Raw genomic sequence first — 9,711 nt, 5'->3', positions numbered from 1 at the left:
ACTGCGTGACATGCGACCACTGCACACTAACACATCCCAAGACACCAATGACTGGTCTAAACATAAATATCTTACTAAAAACATCACTGAAATTAAAATATTTCCTACTAGAATATTACATACTGACTATATGACATAAATATACATACATGCAGTAAACAATCTAACTCTTCATTGGTTTAATTATAAGGAAAATTTAATCGCCTGTGAAATTTTGTCCGCTTAAAAAAAGATATAAAACAAAACTAACTCCGAAAATTAAAAATCTGATAAATTTCAGCTTAATTATATTATGCTAAAATGTTCATAATCGGTTTGTTTGATTTTTATAACAAATATTACCCGCGTGCATTTCGAATTGCATAGGCCTACGTAGTAGAACATTTGGTCAAATTTTATTAAATTTAAATAAAGTTCAGAAATTTTGGCTAAAAATTGTGATAAAATTACGGCAAATGGTGTATTATGAGTTTACGCATAAACGAAAGTTAATATCTTAAGAACTGCACATGAACAGCTAGTCAAGGCGGTATCTAAGCGCCTAGGAGTAGGCTCATTGCCCTTAAAGAAGAAGACATATTGGAAGATAAGCACGAAAGGCAGACATTGGTGTGTTTGGTAGAAGCAAACGGATGTAGTTAGCACATAACTTAACAAACGGTCTGGTCCCTTTGTATATGTGATTCATGACAGAACTGCATGTGTAGCGGATGCTACGTAAATCAGGAGCGTGGCGCTGCAATGTAATGACGGCATTCCTACAATAAACCAGCTGGGAATCGACACAGTGTGAAAGGTTCAGTTCCTGGTAACAGACACGTCTGCAGCTAACCATCTGCCCTGCTAACTATATTGAGGTCCGAGACTGATAGCGCGTAAAACGTGGGCTTAAAAGTCGCGTGCACAAAAGCAGTTGACAGGAAATTTCCGGTTTCCTACTAGCAATGATTCTTACGAGAAACGATCTTTTACTTCGCTTCAAAGTTCTCAGCAGCAATCATCAAGGGCCAGTTGTATTAAACTCTTTAACTATATTTTGCATAGTTAAATCCTAGTTAACTCAGAAATACACGACTCTGATTGATCAATTCTGTCCTTAAGTATAGTTAAAAGTTACCTAGTGTTTTATACAACTGTCCCCTGGAATAAATTGTTTAGATACAAAAAAGTAAATTTGCTGGCGTAAAAAACATGACTCTGAAAAACCAGCCAAAGTCCTCTACGACGAGATCGAGCGCAACAAACAATTAGGAAAGCAATCAAAGAACACGCTTTTAGCTGATACCAAACATGCATGCACTAGTCAGAAATTTGCGGAAGGATTTTGATGTTCCTTATATGGCTAAAATGACAAACCCAAACGACGCGGCCTGGGAGAATGCCAGGTAAAGGTCAACTTCTTAATTTTGTTGTAAAAAATGCGCAAAACAATTTCCAAGACGCCGCCTTTGTATTCTGCGGAACCATTTCTGTTTGAGTGATTCGTTCATATTCTATAATATTATTTGAGGCTTTATAATTGCTATGTAAAAAAAAAATTTCTTCACAGCGAACAAATCTATCATTATCATGTTTATCATGATTTTAACAGGTTATAATTAGTAATTTTGACAAGATAATATCTTCGAAAGGTAAGTTTATTTGCTAAACGTGAAAAAAATTATCTTAAACGTCGAAAAAATTAACTTTTTCGAAAAATAAAACACGGCCTGTTGGCCTTAACAATCGTAAAAAGAAATAACTATATACTAAAATTTCAACTTCGGGATAATTAATGGACTGACATTCATTATGGATTTCGTTGCGAATGTTTTTTTCTGGTGAACGAGTTTAAATGATAATCCACTTATGTTGAGAAGAATTGTCGTTCGTGACCAAAATATAGGAGTTCATGACAATACCATGTTTTGGCGAAAGAAAAAGTAATCACTGATCATCATGACAAAATAATGCTTTTGTGCCAAAGGGAATAGATATTGAATTTTTGTGTGCAACATGGTGTAAACGCCCTTTTATGGCTTAAAAAGGCATCCCATATGGTGCAACTCGCTCTATATTTCATTTAGATTGCAATTTGTAGGATTTGTAGTTAATTGTATACAACAGTATTTTGTAGTTTTTAGACGCGTCCCAATGAAAGATTGTGAGTCAGCATATTGGTCAGTCAGTCTGTTCCAACTTTACTTTATGTTAATGCTTATGAGAACTAATTTGTGTAAGCGATTATGGCTGATAATTGAAAGACGCGTCATTAGCGCTTATTTGATTCTTGTTCTTGTTATATTATAATCAATTATGTAATTAGTATAGCTTTGTCATAACTGGCAGTTGTTATTGAATTTCCACCCAGTAAAAGTTTAAAAATTCCAACTTTCTTGTGTTGTTTTAATTCTGCTAAGTTATCTCAAACTGATGGTAATGTACTCGAGTAGTGGGTTATTCCATAGTATGGTTACTATGACAGTGGCGTATTTATTCCTGTGTTGAATAAAACCAAATAACTTTTAAATAACTAATTTCTAAGGATAAAATTGTTTACGCACCCATGGGTTAGTATAACAGTAAGACATCTCTTTTTCTTGTTGGAGACCGATGACACAGCATATAATTGGGTAGTTGTCAAGGTAATGGAATGGGATATATATTCAATGGGTGTGATGTAAAAACGTGCAATCGATTTAGATTCTAAAGAGGAGTGTTGTGGTGTATGTGTGATCAATGAATTTGTTTAAAACCTAAAGTTTTTTTGTGATTTGTCGGAGATTACAGTGCACGGAGGCGGACATTCTCGACACGTGGTACCTCCGAGACGGGACGACGGAAACGCCACAATCATGGACAAAACCTGTTAATAACGCTGTTTGTAAAGTACAATTTTCATTTCATTCCGATTAACTTACTTGTTTCATGCGATATTCTCCCCCCATTCCCTTGGCAATGTTGAGTTTAGCAAGCAAAGGCAACTTGACAGGATATCCAACATTGATTGGGGGGGTAAAGGGGGGAAACACTTGCTTCAAGTTGCACCAAAACATTTTTTTAAGATTTGAATACTTTTATTAACCGTTTGTCCAGGATTGCAGTTGAATTAAAACGGATCACCAAGATCAATGCAGTATGGAGAAGCTTCAGACGCGGCTTAAACAGTTGAGTATTGGAGCCCAGCAAACGAAGAATATTTTGGACTTAGGTAAGCCATGAAACTATTAAGGTGGCTCCCTACAGTTATTCGAAAATTTTAAATGTACATTTTAAACGGGGATATTCAGCATCTAAACGTTTGACTAGAAGACTAAGATTTTATATAACTTTCTGGCAACATACCTAGAGCGGAAATCTATTCAGAACTTGTGCCTGGCAGTCATCGCTATAGGGTGAAGGCTATTTCAGATAATTATTGAAAATTACATGAACAAAACAAAAGTTAGACTAGTAAGATACATTCAATTTCCATGAGCATATATAGGGCAAGCTCCCCCACTGCCTCAGCATCCTTAAAATTACTTGTTGTGTTAGTTACTCCGAAAATGACTAATTAGAAAGGTCTAACACCTTTGTCGAGATAACATTGATATTTTGTCAGCAAATAACTAGGTTTAATCAAGGAAAAATTGGCAACATAATGCAGTAAAATGTGTTTCCAAGAGTCCTTTACGACTCTTTAACTTTAAGAATATTAATACATTCCAAAATTTCTCAAAGTGAGCAAGATGCTAAACCCTCTAACATCTTTGTGAAAAAAATGACACTTTGCTTACCCCTTGGGAAATTTCTAAGCCCCACCCATGATTTTTCAATAAAAGGCCAATTTTCCAAAACACTTGGCACTTTGTTCTTGTTCAAAGCTCAATTTTGATCTGATGACAGAGTGTGTTGGTTGTGGTTTGCAAGATGTGGGTTCTACTTAAGACCAACTTGCCTGGCAAAGAGTGTTAAAAATGAGTGGTCAGACAATATACAACCCTCTCTTATAATGGAGTAGGCAATTCACTTAGGGTATATGTTCAGGAGGGCAGGAGATGGTACGTGCTTTTGCTTTTCTTAGTTGTCTAGTAGTTTGCACATTTGACTTTGTTGTCACTCATCTGATCTTCAACTCTACATAGTGGACACTTAGTTGTCTTGGAACTCTCACAAACGCATTTTCCAGCATCATGTTGCCAAATTTCCCTTTGAATAAAACTAGTTATTTTTATGATAAATATCAATATTTTCTCAACAAAGAGGTTAGACCTTTCTAATTAAATTTAACAAAATACTTAATGGTATTATAAGTTTTAACAAATGTATATGTTGCTTTTTGAATACAATTAAAATAATAATAAGATAAATATAAGTGCTTTCCTGCAGTTATTTGACCCAGAAACTCTGGACAGTTGTTTTTAGCTCCAAATTAAACAATTTCGGACCTGGGGAGTCTTGTCTGCCAGGAGAGCCAGTGTAGCTTTTCCAAATTAAAGATTGTCTAGCTTCTTGCAGTTTGTTCATATAATTTTCAATAATTGAATAAAGACAGACTTGGTAAACTAAGGTGGCAAGGTGCCTTACCTGTTATGCTACACCCCGCATGCCCTTGATTGCTTCCGGTGCCTCTGAGTAGATAGCAGCTACTAGGCTGGCAAGTGTCAGCTGGAACAGTAAGTTTAAACTTATATTCTATTAAGTTTACAATAATGTACTTGTATTAATCATTCTGAAATTAATTCTATTGTGGGAAAAAATTAAACTAAATTTGCATGCAAACTTAACGTATTTTTAAGGATTTTTAAAATATACACTCCTCGTGTCTGGTCGCCATATTTGATATTGTGGCCGAGTATGATTTGGAGGCCTGGTGACAAGGGGCTATGGTGCTCCGTAATGTGTATGTGACCATACTTATCTACGTCCCAGGCTTATCTCCCGACAGATGTGGTGCACAGCTTTGGCTAATTTTTCGATGCGCGATTTCATTTTGCTCGCATGATACGGCAATTCCTCCAAAAGGAACAAATAAACCGCTCTTTTCATGCTGCTCGATTAAGTTTAGATTGAATTGGGGTGAGAATATATTTAATACATGTAGATTCTGCCATTCTGGTCCTATTTTAATAATATCGCTGCTATTTCGCCGTTTAACAAGGTGATGTGGTCGTGTATGGGCGCGTTTACACGTGGTAGTTTGCACAGGATTGAAGATTTAATATAACTATATAAGCGCGAATTCCAAAGGCAAAGTGTAAGACAAACGGAATGTATCATGCGGTTTATTTACATTTTTGAAAAATTGAACTTCTATACTTTATCAAGTACGATGTGCTTCTGAATTTCGCGATTGAACATTAGGTTAGTAAGGCGTCGAAATTCGAATATGAACTGTATTGTTAATTGTTTATGTTCAGAAGCTCTATATTGAAGACAGGCACGTGCGCCGGAGTTAACGCCAGAACAGGCGTCTTGTTTATTGTTTAAACACAATTAGTTATCATATACGCTATAGTATTTTAAATTTTGCTACCGTGTATCTACGCTATATAATAAGCGCTTCTTGTGCTTCGGATGGTTAAGATATTCTTCATGACTTAAGTACAAATACAGCGGAATTCGGAAGCAATCATATAAATTATGCCAATTGGTCAAATTTAATTGGTTTCGTTATCCAATGTCATGCTAATAGTTATCAACTCTTAAAAAGTGGGGAGAGTCATAGTCTTACCGGAGTGTGGGTAAATCATCAACCCCGAAGATGGTCAGGCACCTTACGTATTTTATAAAATACGTTTGTTCCGCACTCCTGGATATTTCATAAAGTTTCCAGTCAATAGCAATGAATATGAGAAGCCAGAGAGAAAAAGGCATTGATTACACCACTTGCTGCCGGTCGATTCCTAGCTTGGACATTTCGTTCAAAAAACTTTGGTTGTTGAGTTTCTTATTTCCAGTATTTTAACGATTTCAAGTGAATTAACCCAGGTTATGATATGGGAGTACTAAGAAATTATGCAACTTTAGCCTTCTGCAAGTTCCTTCTCTGAGCTGGCTCTGCAGGCGAAAGCGCTGCGGCTAGCGCTGGGCTTTTCTGGTCCCTAAAGAATGTGATAATTTGATAATTTATTAAAATAAACTGACGTTGTAACCGTAGGTTAAATTACATCAGTTTTTGTAAGGAAAAATGGCTAAAAACTAATTCACATGCACTAAAATTGGCTATCTAATATCAACAAACTATCTAATCGCACACAAGGGATGAATGTCCTCAATTAGCTAAAGGTGCTTTGTAGAGACACTTGTATACGAGTTAATATACAACCATAGTCCGCAACCTTGATGGGCTGAGATTCAGTCCGGCTTACAGCTTTTCAGCCCTGTAAATTCAGCGTGGTATTTTTATGAAATGCCAATAAAAAATACCTCAAGATTATATGACAATGATTTCAGCCCGGGCTCAATTTTCAGCTCGTTTTAAGCTACCCGGGCTGGGATTGTCATGTAATCGTAAAAAAACTTAAACCCAGACAGAAAACTTTGCCTTGACAATGATTTTTCGTTTTGTTATTTCACTTTTATGTGCAATCATACTCCCTTAAAGGTCAAGTTATTGTAATTCGGGGTTCTAAAGCGCTCGAAGAATCGAAATAGGGTTACTACCAGCCTTTAGAAATTCAGCCCAGGCTTAAATTTCAGCCTTTTCTTAAAATAATTATGACGTGTCATAAACACAGCCCCGGCTGAAACTTGCCATTTATTTGAAAAATACTTTAGGCCCGGTTTGCCAGGCTGAAATGACACCATGTAATCAGCCTCTAAATATACAGTAATTGCTTTTATGTGTCCGTTTTATCATTAAAAACTTTCTTTTTAAAAATCTTCTGTTCTGATTGGTTGCCGAAAAATCCATATCCTGACCTTGGTCGGCATATTCCGTATCTGAACCAGTATCTCGGTTGTTGACCTTTGCGCGATCCTCGCTTCTACGTCCCTCGATCCCCTACTAAAATGCCTCGGTCTGATATTTCACAGCACAGACCACACGCTCGATCAATAATCAGATATCATTTTCGATATCAGATATCATCAGATAACATCATCATGCAGATCATCAACGAAATCTGTGCTTTTGCTCTAAGAATTTGCAGAGCTTTTTTGTAATTGTGTGTTGGGCGGATGATCCATGCATCCATTTCTCAGTTTTTATTTATACAATGTACACAAATCGATAATCAGACAAATTATTTTTCTTTGCAGAAGCTCGTCAAGACTGACATGCAGTTTGCTAAATATGACATGCAGGTCTACTAAATATGGACCTGTTCGTTTACTCAACAGTTCCTAAACTCCGTGCCTACTCTATCTCTTCGCCATTCCAAATTTAAAATGCCGACGTTAATCTTTTGTTAGTCATGTAGCAGGGAGGGATGATAATGCAAGTAACAAAATATTCGAATATTGGTTGTGATTTATTGTTAATCTGTTTTTAGCAGTATAGAGCCCAAATGAGGCTATATAGCAATAAGATAATTGTATTAATGCTGGTTTTATTTCTTACCAACTTAACAGAAAATGTTTAACATAAATTATCGATTGGGCGACGTGCGTTGAATTTTAACAAAATTTATTGTCTCCTAGCTATAACCAAAATTGTTTCTGTTTTGCGAACAATGAGAGCGTTAGACGTACTAGACGTGTACTCATTTATACACCGCAATACTGTACGTATTGCCCGAGAGAAAAGAGACACATGAGGAGTGGAAATCAACTGGAAGTTGTCTTTCTTTAACATGTGTAATTATCAATGTTATCGCCAACTTTGAACTGAAAATCAGATTGAATGGTTCAAGTAAGAGTTGAAGAGTGGAAATCTATCATCCAACACTTGGCTGGGGGACAGTCTGTGGTGGCATCTTGACATCTCCCACAATGGTAAGTTTATTCGATATCTGGGCATTACTAAAGGTAACGTCACCTGTCGTCAGTTGGGTTTCTCTGGAGCGAACATCATACCCTTGGCTTACTATGGCAAAGGAAGTGGTCCTGTATGGCTTTCTAATGTCCAATGCTCTGGTGATGAATCGTTCATCTATGATTGCAGTCATGATGGATGGAATAATTCTCTTTTAGGGCTGCACCATGGTTATGATGTCAGTGGATTGCTACTGAGATCACAATCATGCAAGGACACTGGGTTAGTAACAGACTAGATTTCTTTTTCTTGCCACTAACGTAGTTAATAAATATAGGTCTGCAATTGACTAAACGGCCGAGCTTCAATTGCTTTAATAAGATAAAAAAGAGTTGAGACGCCGAAAAATTCTCGCGGAAATTCTAATATGTTTCATTTTGATTATATTATACTAGGAAATTTTTAATCCAGAACATTTGGCTAGATTTTTTTAAATCTAGCTAAAATTCGAAAATTTGGGCTAAAAACTGTGATGAAGTTATCGTAAGAACTCCACGCGGCAGGTGCGTAACTAGAACGAAATTTGGAGGGGGGGGTGTGAATATTCATATATTCAGTTCTGTACGACAGATTCTATTGTAAATGCAATAGCTTGCAATAGAAATCCGTCGTTTAGAACTGAATGTACGGGTGTTTATTCCTCAATTATCGTTCTGATTGGACTGGTCACGGCGGTATCTAAGCGCCTAGGAGTAGGCTCATGGCTCTTAAAAGAAACGGACATATGACCACGAAACGGAAACATTAGTGTGTTTAGTAGAAGCAAGGGATGTAGTTCGCACATAGCTCAACAAACAGTCTGGTCCCTTTCCCTATGTGCTTCATCACAGCACTGTATCTGTAGCGGATTTTATGCAAATTAGGCGCTGCAATGTATAATAATTACGGTATTCATGGGTAAACCAGCCGGGAATCGACACAGTGTGAAAGGTTCAGTTCGTGGTAAGAGACACGTTTTCAGCTAACCATCTGCCCTGCTAACTATAGTGACGTCCGAGATTCATAGCGAGTAAAACGTGGGCTTAGAAGTCGAGCGCACAAAAGTAGGTGAAAGGAAATTTCGCGTTTCCTACTAGCAATGGTTCTTACGAGAAACGACCTTTTACTTCGCTTTATAGCTCTCCGCAGCAACCATCAGGGGCGGTTGTATAAAACTCTTTTAACTATATTTTCCATAGTTAAATCCTAGTTAACTCAGAAATACACGACTCTGATTGGTCAATTCTGTCCTTAAGTATAGTTAAAAGTTAACTAGTCTTTTATACAACTGGCCCCTGGAACAAAGTGGTTTAATAAAAAAGTAAATTAGCTGGCTGGTGAAAAGCATGGCTCTGACAAACCAGCGAAATTGATCTACGACGAGATAGAGCGCTACAAACAATCAGGAAAGCAATCAAAGAACACGCTTTTAGCTGTTACCAACCTTGCACGCACTAATCAAAAATGTCAAAAATAGCGGAGAGATTTCGTAGTCTCTTACAGATACGGCTAAAATAGCAAACCCCTAATGACGCATCCGCGGAAAATACCAAGGTAAAGGTGAACGTACTTTTTGAACTTGGTTATGCTAATTTTCACAAAATTGGCGAAACAATTTCCAGGACGTTGCTTTTGTATTCTGCGGACGCGATTCCTGTTTGAGTGATTTGATCATAATATTATTATATATTTGATGCTTTTTTATCGCCATGTCAAAAAAAGAATTCCTTCACAGCGCACATATTTTTCATTGTCATGTTAATCATGATTTTAACAGGTTATAAAGAGTAATT

This window comes from Dendronephthya gigantea, unplaced genomic scaffold, assembly GCF_004324835.1.
Source record: "Dendronephthya gigantea isolate DGI-Jeju-01 unplaced genomic scaffold, DenGig_1.0 000273F, whole genome shotgun sequence".
Lineage (NCBI taxonomy): Eukaryota > Metazoa > Cnidaria > Anthozoa > Malacalcyonacea > Nephtheidae > Dendronephthya > Dendronephthya gigantea.
Note: the sequence above shows the minus strand (reverse complement) of the source record.